Genomic DNA, 10,575 nt, shown 5'->3' on the forward strand with positions numbered 1-10,575 from the left:
TCGAATGATTCGGACTCGCGTTCCGACGTTGAAGCGCCTAGATAGCAAGTCGGATTGGGGATTTCATCTACGTCCTGGTGAATTTTTCAAGGTCTTGCGATTCGAGTTCGACTCCCACGAGCAGGCCGGAAATTTCCAACGGCGTCTTTCTCACAGAGTGAATAAAGCATCCAGCAGCCTCAACGCACGATGTGAGTCGTAGATTGATGCGAATCGTCAGCTCAGCGCCATTCGTTCCGCGTAAAGTTTGACGAAGTCTTACCTTCACATATTCGCATCCTACCTATCAAGGATAAGCGGCTCGAGTTGACCAACCATGAGGACTCTGCGTTTGATCCTCATCAGCAGCGTGACTTCGATGATCAGTTCGAGGAAAGTTCCCGTCCCTTCGGGGAGAGTTTTTGTCCCTCCGAAGAGAAACTCCCCCTCGCTCACAAGTTCGGTGTTGGCTCAAGCTTCGGAAGCTCTCGGATACCTCGGGGCTTCCGTGACCCTTTTCGCGGATTCGGCATGTGTGCAATACTACTACCGACCCGACACCCTGTCATCATCAATGATCGCCTATAGAGGCACGAAGAAATCTGTGAGGTACATGACCGTTCTCATCCTCCGTTCGGTGCCCGTGATCCGTCTCAAGTGTGATCTGGCCAACGACAACCTGTATTTCAAGGGCCTGGGGCCCCGTTTATTGTTCACCCTTTGCCTCGACGCCGCCGAAAAAACGTGCGTCGAGAGCACTTCCCTATTCGTGACACGGAGAGGGCAAGTGAGAACTCAAGAGTTCTTCGAATCGGATCTGGCCAGGGTTCCGAACGTGGCGCGACCGTTGAGGGAAGGCATATACTTCTCTCCGCCGGAATCGCGATCCCTGAAATTGCTGGATATCTCGAAATTCAGGCTGAGAGATGCGGGGGCGACCAGCGTTGCGGTGAGAGGACCGGACGGCACTGTATCCACTCAACGGAAACAGGAGATACAGGGATCTCTCCTCTCTGGGTCTGCCATCTATAATGATGTCGCCAAAAGTTCCTCTTCCCCTGGCTCTCTCTCCTATTCTCGGAGTCGTTCCTTCATGATGGTAGCGGGCTCCGGTAGGGGTTCCGGTACCTCGTCTTTCTCCAGCCCCACTCTCAATGCGTCCACTTCGGGCGCCTCTCTCTCGAAAGGAGATCGCCTCATGCTGATGGTGTTCTTCGTGGTCGGATACAGCCGTAACAGTTCAGATTTGCAAGTTTTCGACACCAATCAGATCAACGCTTGGTCGAAAAAAGATTCTCAGACGGCGGTTTCTTCCGAAGTACTCAAATGCATCATCCCCGTGCGAGCTCATCGTCCGAAAGCCTCCGCGTTCCTGGAAGTATTCGATACAGACGTTTGGCTCGCCACCGTCATAACGACGTCGATTGCGTGTGGCCTCGTGGCTTTTCCTAACCTGAGAGCGAGCTTGGAGTTGGCTGCCTCGCTGGGACTCTCCACACTGACAGCGTTCGAGGTGCGACCGCCGACCCACATCAGCGGCTCCAGCGCTCGTACACTTGTCTTGATAGTGACGTACTTCATGCTCCAGATCGTGCTGTTGAACCTCTACAAGAACGAAATCGTTTCGGCTTTCACTAAACTGGAAACGAGCTCAGAAATCGCAGAAATGATACGATACCACTCGGCCAGGAATCGTACCGAGCGGGATAGACAAATATATACTCGACCATTCTTCACGCAGCGGCCTGAAATTATACGTGCGGAGTTCTATAAGAATTTGCGCCAAACGTCACCGTACTGCGATGTTGACGTCGGTTCTCTCCTCAGACGTTTCAGCATCCCGACCGCGACATTCAGTAAAAGCATCATGTTCCTCAGCATAAATTCGAGTACGATCACAAATCCCCTTCTGAGAAGCGAGACATTCCATACTGTGCAGAAATACGGTTTGGTCTCATTGAAAGCATCCTATTTGTTCAAGGACGATGTCCTGCATTCAGCCCTCGCGGTCCACAGAGTCATGGCGAAGTTCGATCCACGGGGAGATTCCCTGAAGTCATGGAAGCCTCACGAGACCTATCTGAGGGATCGTTACGGTGCCGCTATCGAGCTGCGGAAGGAGAGCGTTCTCGGGAACCAAGACATGACAGTTCTGTTCGATGCTTTGACCGTAATACTTTGGGCCTGTTGCATCCTCGCGCTCGTCGAGCGAGTGGGTCAGAAGAGGGTCGGCTTGAAGGTCCTGCAGGGTTCGGGCATATTGGGGAGGAAGATTACGATCCTGGTCAAAAGTCTTGCGTGCTGTCTCGTATCCGAGATCCGCAGCCTTTGATTGACTCTGAATCTATCTCAGATAGCCCCCATCGGACAAGCTACCTTGCTGTCAATACCATGCAGGGACCGGGTGGGATTCCGGACAGGCAGATACTTCTTAATTCCCTCTTCATCCCCCCTACAAATGAAGCGCGACTGCCCGTGATCACAAAAAACGTTAGAAACTTTTGAAATTCTGCCGAGAGTATCGATGGTCGAAGTGGACTCAGGAGAGCGTGCTCAAGATGCTGCATCTCATCCCGCTTCTGCCTGAATGACCGTCCCGCGGGGATCTACCTTGCTTCTGGCTCTAATATGACTCTAATATGTTTGCCTCAACATATTGTGATGCCAAGGACGCCCTGCAAAAGTTGTTGGAAAAAAAAAATTGCAAATGCCACTCCGAGAAGTGTGGCCGGCCTTTATTATGACAGTTCAATTTAAATTCAGGGGGTCTGGCCCGTGGGCGTATGCGATATCGATTATCGCACTATCCTCAACTCGCATGTGGAATCGTTCGAACGTCCAGTAGGCGGCCCCGCAGTGTTGGCCGCTGCGGGCCTGCGGCGCCCAGATGCAGCTCGAAACTGCTTCAAGAGCTCGAGCGAAGGCTTCGATGTGGCTCTCTGCCCCCAATCGGGAGAGGAAAATTCTGGATGGTCTGAGCGGAGAGCTGTATGTTGCAATGGTCTTCTTGGGGCTTCCTGCCGCTGTTCTGGCACGTCGTCCCTTAAGGGACTTCCGCGCTCAGTCCCTCCTAGGTGAAGACTACGTCGAATTTTTCCACGATCTCTAAGCTGAAGAAAATGGTGAAGGCCGAAGTCAAAGCTCACGTTTACCTTTTGATGTGCGATTAGGAGATCGATCTTCATCGCCACGTTTACACCTCCCTACGGAACGTCTGCAGTGCGTTCTTCAACTATCTCGCGGTATTCTCTCCTAAAGTAATACATCCAGACTTCCTTGGTGCAGGCGCCCCCGAAGGCCATGAGCTCAGCCCTGGCTTGTAGCGGACCTCCTGTGAGGCTTAACGGGAGAGCATATTCCTTGCAATCGACGATTTCCCCGAAGCAGCATTGAATGAAAATGCTTACAATCGGGATCAATTTGCAAAGGGAGTTCATCGTGGCTTCGGGGACCTTGACGGAGGGAATCACGGTGTCACAAATTACACGTTTTACAAGGGACGTACTCGGTCTAGGTCGACGATTGACGATTGGATGCCGGCTCGAATCGAATCATGCTTGAAAATATGATTTGCAAGCAGTTCTCTACCCGACGAACCGAAGATTCTTCCTCTCAATTTCCACGCCTTCGGGTTCACCACATCATCAAGGGACTGGGACCGGTTCAATCATTGCCGAATCAACGAATTGAGAGCCGTCGGAGTAAAGCAACTCATCGAAGACTCCTGCTCTATAGTCTTGCCGTCCTCCTCCATCGGATATGCGCGCCTCATGATGCGAGCCAGTTGGGATTCCATGGCGATAGTCGCCAAATACGGTGAATCCGATCCATCCATGACTATGAAGTGTAAGCCCCACAAGGGGGGAAATTCGAGAGTATTTTAGAATAATTTCCAGACTATTCGATTCGTACGCCTTCCGCTTCGCGCCGTATGCCTCCAGCCGCGGCGTACTGCGCCGCCTATCATGTCGATCATCGAAAATTAGGAAATTGAAGGTTGATTGAAATAGCGTCAAGAAAAAGCTCGAGTCACGCCGATCAAACTTGCAGGACTGCGCATTTTCCTATCGGATGATACACTCTTCGGTGCCAGCGTGCCCAGGCAGGCGACGAGAACCGGCCCTCTCGAGAACAGTGAAAGCACTCCAATGATAAGGCCCCGCAGCGCAGATCCCGAAGGCAGGCTGAGAGCAACTCTGATTCCTCTCTACTCCAGTAGTGAAGCGTGGGAAGCTCAATTGAGCAGTTGAATGCGCAACCTCCGGGAAGCGGAATTCCGATGCGGAAGACGTCGACAGTCGACAAGTAGTATGAGGAGCGCGATGCTCTCCACGGTTAAATTGCTACTAATTACCGTCGACGTTTTCAGACGGGACCATCAAATGTGAATCTAGTCGACGATCAATCGAGCCCATAGGATTGAGAAACATTCCCTCATCTCACGGCAGCAGCTTACCATTGAGCATTTTGTGTTCCCTTCTTGCGCCTGGAGATAAAAATGGCAGCCGAAGATATCGACTGCCTTGAACATCATGTGTGCCTTCCAGGCGCAGCCCGTCGGCCAAGAGGCCGACTGGCAGCTTAGCGCCATTTGTTTTCTGAAAAAAATGACCAGATTAGACCAACTTGGCATCTAATCACCGAGCGACCGTGAGCTCGCATAAGAGGCGGAATTATCACTGGTATTGCTGGTACTGGATATCGATTACCGAATTACCGTCACTTACTGGAAGGCGTCATCACAATTTTCTTTTTCCTCCGCGTAATTGCTGTAGCGCATGTCATGTGCATCGCAAGCGGTCTTCACGAGATGTTCGCGGTTGGCCCGCAGCCATTTGCGAGTGCTGGATCGTCCGGATCCTGAAATGAGATACTCGATCATTGTGATGATGTCCGTTCCGCTCAGCTTCAACAGTCTCGACACAAAAAGAAGATCCGGCACTGTTCGTCTAAGGAGTTACTACCAAAGTGAAAGGAAGGGACCTGGTCCGTTCGTAACAGCTTCGTTTCCACATCCGCTACCGAAAAAGTGTACGCCACTTGACTGGCTCTGCCTTGAGCTCTGGTCTCCACGAAGAATGTCAACATGTACTCACCAGCACCGGCGCGACTCGCTGCCCCGGAGGGCAGCGCCTCCTGTAGGGGCAGGTGCTGAAAGATGAAGAAGGATTAGTATGACGTTCCAAATTTCGTACCCATGTGGCGCACACGAGATGCTTTCGCACCCTCGTCCGACGGAGCCCCGGACCCGCCTGTCGATGAGCGACCAACGATCATTCGCGAGACTAGAGCATTCGCTGCGGTGTTTCCCATCCGGGATTCGACCTTGCGTGAATACGTCTGTCGGATGAATGGCTTCAAACGACATCGTGTAAGCCCCCGCGAGCTCCGACATCCGACTGACAATGATTAGTAAGTTTCACCAGTATCGCCCGAGCGCCATGAAAAACAGGCAGAGCGAAAGGCGTAAATTCCTAGAGCAGACCTCATCGCTTACGCTAGACCTAGAACTATCGGTGTTTCGAATTTCGATGCGAAAAGCATTTCATCCCATCTTGAACCTCGAAACCGCCTCCGAGTACAGTGGGGTCCCGGTTATTGAACGCCTCGGGGAACGAACGAGGCGTTCTACACCATTGACCCGCCTTACGAACCAGTTTCACCCGCTCAACGAACTTTCTCAGCATCGGCATCAAAGAGAGCTCACAAAACTGAGATCGGACCGAATATCAATGATGTTCAATGATCTGTTCATCGGTAATGGACGGTTCATTGGTCATCTCTTCGAGACTAAATGAGAATTCACTTGTCGTTTCAAGAAGTTCTCGGTTGGGGACCGATCCTCTGGGGCAGAATCATTGGCGACATGTTCTCCGCCCCGCAAAGTGGCAGGGAGGGAGTCGAGGCGATGATTGCGGAGATTCCAGATTGAACTACAGGAGGGAGAAGTCCGGCCCACGTGGTGCGCAAGCGAACTGCACCGCGGACAATCGATAACTAGTGATAGCTCTCGGCTCTCGGCAGAACTCAACAGCGAGTTGAATCGCGTGGCATATCGGATTCCCCAGGCAAGGCATCCCCCAAAATTCGAAGTGCTTACGTTTTTTTCGACGGCTGCAAAAAAAGGAGAAAAATGAGCACTATGTTGGAGCACATGGTGATTACCACCTCCCGCGCGAGCGGCGTCCTCGTGGCTATGCCCGAGAAGTGACGAACGCGCTAACCACTCGACCACCCGTCGGTTCAGACGTGCAAACAGTGGGACATCAAGTGCATGACGGACTCGCGTGTTGGTCACATCGCGCCGCGCGGGAACCTGCAGTCAGGTCGAATCGTTTACGGCTTGCTGAAACGATAGCCATAAGCTCCTAGAACGCTGGTACCATGTACATAGTATATCGCGCGCAGGATCCCTCCAGCAGTGCTAGGAACTCTCGCAAATCTGAAGGATCACGAAATATTTTTAATATTGTTTTAGCTATCGGAATGGTAACTGTCCATCATGGATGATGGACCTGATATTACTGCCGCCGAGCCGCCCACTTCGAGGACGAGGTGCTAGGGAGGACTCGCCGGCGCCCAGCATGCAAGCTCCCATGGGGGAATCCAGTCGCCGCAGTCTGCGGTCACGTCTTTTGCAGAGCGTGCCTGGAAGACTGGCATGTACAAACTTATCGATGCCCAACGGGCTTTAATCGGGATACCCGGCAGAGAATTCGCGAATTATTTATGTAGAATAAATAAGTCGAATGTCGCGCGTGCAGAGCTCATCCCGCTAGGGGGCACCAGAGTCGGGCGATCGGGAGAGCGATCCGCAGGGCTCCGCAGGGCTCCGCAGGGCAACCCGCTCAGCTGTCTCGCATTCATACTGTTGATTCGCAATCTTGTAGATTTCATAAGGTCAGAATCCAAAGCTTTCGTAGCATTATACGCGGACAACATTGTGATCGCCCACCCCAACCTGAATGGGCTTCGATCTGTACTACCGAGGATCTCTACCTGGCTACGTGCCCGAGGGCTTGAAATCGATCGAAATAAGACCAAGGTCGTCAAATTCGGACGCTCAGCTCGTCTGGGAAAAGACGATCGCCTGAAACTCGAGGGACAGCCCCTGGAGTTCGTGAAAACCTTCAAGTACCTGGGAGTCCGCTTCCACTACTCTGTGAGCAACTTCCATGCTCACGTCGAAGAGCGAGTGTGTCAGGCCCTCACAGCGTCATACGATGACATCGAGAAACTAAATCGCCTGTCCCTGGATTCCGCCATCATTCTCTTCAAGATGAAGCTGATGCCAGTCTTCAGCTACGGACTAACGAGAATATGGGAATACTTGACCGTCAAAGATCTCAAGAAGTTAGAACAATGTTTCACGCTCTACATGAAACGGGCGCTGTGTCTCAACCGCACTGCGCGCAGCCGTTACGTCTACGTCCTGAGTGGGGCACCACTCATGATTGACGTGATGAGGCAGAGAATTCGAGGCGACCAAACCGCTGCCTTCAGTTGTATGCTCCAAGAGTGGAGTAAAAAGGTCAACGACGCTCTGACCGAAGTCAGTCGAGAAGACATCTTCAAGAAGCCGGAGCTATGGGCAGGCTCTGGGCTGGATGGTAGACATAAGTTTACTAGGTATTTAGTTCACGGCTACCATCACAGGATCTGTACGAACAGTGAATTCCATGATGCTGATGAAAATGTTTGTACGTGTAGATACTGCGGCCTGCTATGTGGGAAATACCACGCCGCCCGGTGTCTCGCTGGAAAAGTAAGCCTGCACGGATTAAGTCGAATGTAAATATGGTTGATTTTGTACAGGGAGCAGCATCCTGAACCCTTGTACCATGCTCATTAAGAAGCGCAATAAATCTATCTATCTATATATATAAAAGCGAATGTAGGGGTGACCGGGGCATGTTGGCACCTGATTCGCCTTTCTTCTCGAAGTAACGCTATCCACAGCCCATCCAAATCAACCAATTTTAGCTTCCTAGTCGGGACTCCCGTGGACTGCAACCGCGCAGGGACAGAATTGAATTCGGTGGCTCCCTTAGCGCATTGCCAGACTCTCAGGTGATCATCCGTTTTAGTGCCTATGAGCCCCGCATGCGGGACATCTTGGCACCGAAGCGGAACTGTGAGACAAACGAGCTCAATTCAATGAGAAAGCATAGATTCGGCAAATTTCTAATGAGATAATCGCCTTAGGCACCTAGATATAGTCAAAAGGCTTCTCCGTGACAGATTGGTTGATAATAATTTATAAATCATAACGATAAGGCTACCTATGTTTTGAAAATAAGACATTCGGAATCGGAGAGTGAGTTTTCGAAAAATCGGCCGTTATCGGCCGTTGGGTCGTTTCTTCTTGGTTCCCTTGTTTCCACGACTTGCGCTGCGATTCCGCTCCTCGACAAGGGCTGCTCGCATAGCCTCGTCGGTCAGTATTGCGGCCGATCTTTTTGGCCTACCTTTCCGAGTTGATCTACGAGGTCCGGCTTTCGGTAACGGGAAAAGCGTTTCCAAGGATGTTTCGGCGCGGACTACATCTTCCGGCGGTGCTGGCGTCGACGTCGAGGTTCTCGGAGCTCTCTGTGGATCGGTAGTTGCCGAATCATCCGGGGGACGGTCTGTCACGTAGGACGGTGCGAAGTCTTTCTCGGTGAAAATTTCGCGGTTAAAAGGTGAAATCCCGCTAACTGCGAATCCAGCTTTGATGTTCTCCTCGCTGGCGGCTCTCGGGAGTGCAGTGGATACAACACCCGGGATATCATATATGGTAAGAGTCGATCCCGGGTGGTTTTTCATCCATGCATCTATGGCTGTGTAGACGTATTTTTTTAATGGACCGTACACGGACCTATCCAACGGCTGCAGCTTGTGGCTGCAGTGTGGCGGGAACGAAAGGGCAATCACGCCGTTGTCGCGCAGGAAGTCGAGAGCCTCGACGGACAGATGCGATTGGTGATTGTCTAATAGAAGCAAACATGGATGTGCCGCGCTTGGTTTTGCATGTTTGACGAAATGTGTGACAAACTGCACGAAATTGTCCTCTTTCATCCAGCCTGAAGGATTCGCGCATCCGATACTCCCCGCTGGAGCAGACTGCAGGAAGTGATCCTTGAAATGGACTCGGGGAAAAACGAAAAAAGGTGGAACTTTGTTCCCCGTCGCGGAAACGGCCAAGGCGAGCGTGACGAGCGTTCCCCTCTCTGCCGAAGTCACCTTTCCTACTTGCTTGATTCCACGACGTGCCACCACCTTGTCCGGTCTTTGCACTGTCGTTATCCCCGTTTCGTCCATGTTCCATATGTCGCCTGGTCCGAATTTATGACGCCCGTAGAGTTCGGCAAGCAAGTCAAAAAAACCTTGAAACATTGGTTTTGTTGAAAGATGTCGCCCTTGATAAGCTTGTTGCTTCGGGGACTCGAATCGACAAGCTGGGATTCCGCTTCAGAAAAAGCGGAAAACCAGTCGGGGCCGGCCATACCGTTTGAGGCCCAGGATGGCGGAAAGTCACATTTGTAGAATTCGGCCACTTTGAACGCTAACTTTCGCACATCCCTTGGAGTTAGCCCGAAGTAGATGTCGGACGCCCTCGTGATATAGGCCGAGAGTTCTTCCTCTTGCTTGCCATCGAAGACTTGGCGCCGCTTCTCGTAACCTACTCGGACGTCCCCGGACTCGTCGGAGGTCTTGCAATACCTTTTCAATGAACGTAGAGGTATCTGGTACTGCTCAGATGTTTCTCTGAAAGTTTGCCCCTCTCGGCGAACGGCCTCCACCGCACGCCGCACGACGTCGGCTGGCACGCTTGCGCGAGATGTCTTCCTCACTCGATTTCTGACCATGACTCTGACGCTTCTGATGAATACCTACACTGGCTTCGATCGTGCACGTCACACCAATGCGTGGAGAACGTTTGGAAGACAAAGTTCCTTATTTACATTAAGATCGATTCGGCTGCTAAATGAACTTTCCCCCGTGGACGCTTCCGACGTCTGATCTAAAGTACACGACGCCCTCGATTCCCCATCCTGAACTCTCGAAGCCTTTTCTCTTTCGAACTCTTTCGTCTTTGGAGCGATGCTCCCGAAATTTCACATGACTCCCGCAAGGAAGTTGGACACATTGCTGAACCTAAGCACATGCCACCTCAAGTTTGAGGGGAGCTCGTTCAGAATGTGCGTCGATAGCGTCAGATGGCCCTGATCGTGCGGTGCCAACACATCCCGTGTCGCGCGGTGTCGACATGCCCCGGAATGAATTCTCACTTTCTGAGACCGATGTGTGCGGAACCGCAGATGTAAAACGGAATTGCTCATGGTCGAGAATTCGTCGACTATCGAGGATTCTCTCGATCAGGATATTGGAATGGTAACGGACCGCGGGCTCCTCGAACGATGTACCAAGGGAGGACTATGAGAAATACTCTGATCGCCGAAAATACACGATGGAGCGCTAGTCAGATCTATCGGATTTAGATGAAACATTCTGGAATGACCTGGGACTTCGAGATGTATAATGCAACCGAGTCTTGAGTGTTTTCGATGCGGTGTCCCCGAGTTTTCGGGTTAGTGCCAACGGCCCCTGGTGCCA

At 51.8% G+C, this 10,575-nt stretch overlaps 1 pseudogene; it reads right to left on the reverse strand.

Moving 5' to 3' along the window:
- Positions 1-8,319: 8,319 nt before the first annotated feature.
- Positions 8,320-9,827, reverse strand: LOC100903648 (uncharacterized; annotated as a pseudogene).
- Between the last annotated feature and the right edge of the window lie 748 nt (positions 9,828-10,575).

The sequence above is a fragment of the Galendromus occidentalis genome, unplaced genomic scaffold, assembly GCF_000255335.2.
Source record: "Galendromus occidentalis unplaced genomic scaffold, Mocc_1.1 scf7180000077121, whole genome shotgun sequence".
NCBI classification, from domain to species: domain Eukaryota; kingdom Metazoa; phylum Arthropoda; class Arachnida; order Mesostigmata; family Phytoseiidae; genus Galendromus; species Galendromus occidentalis.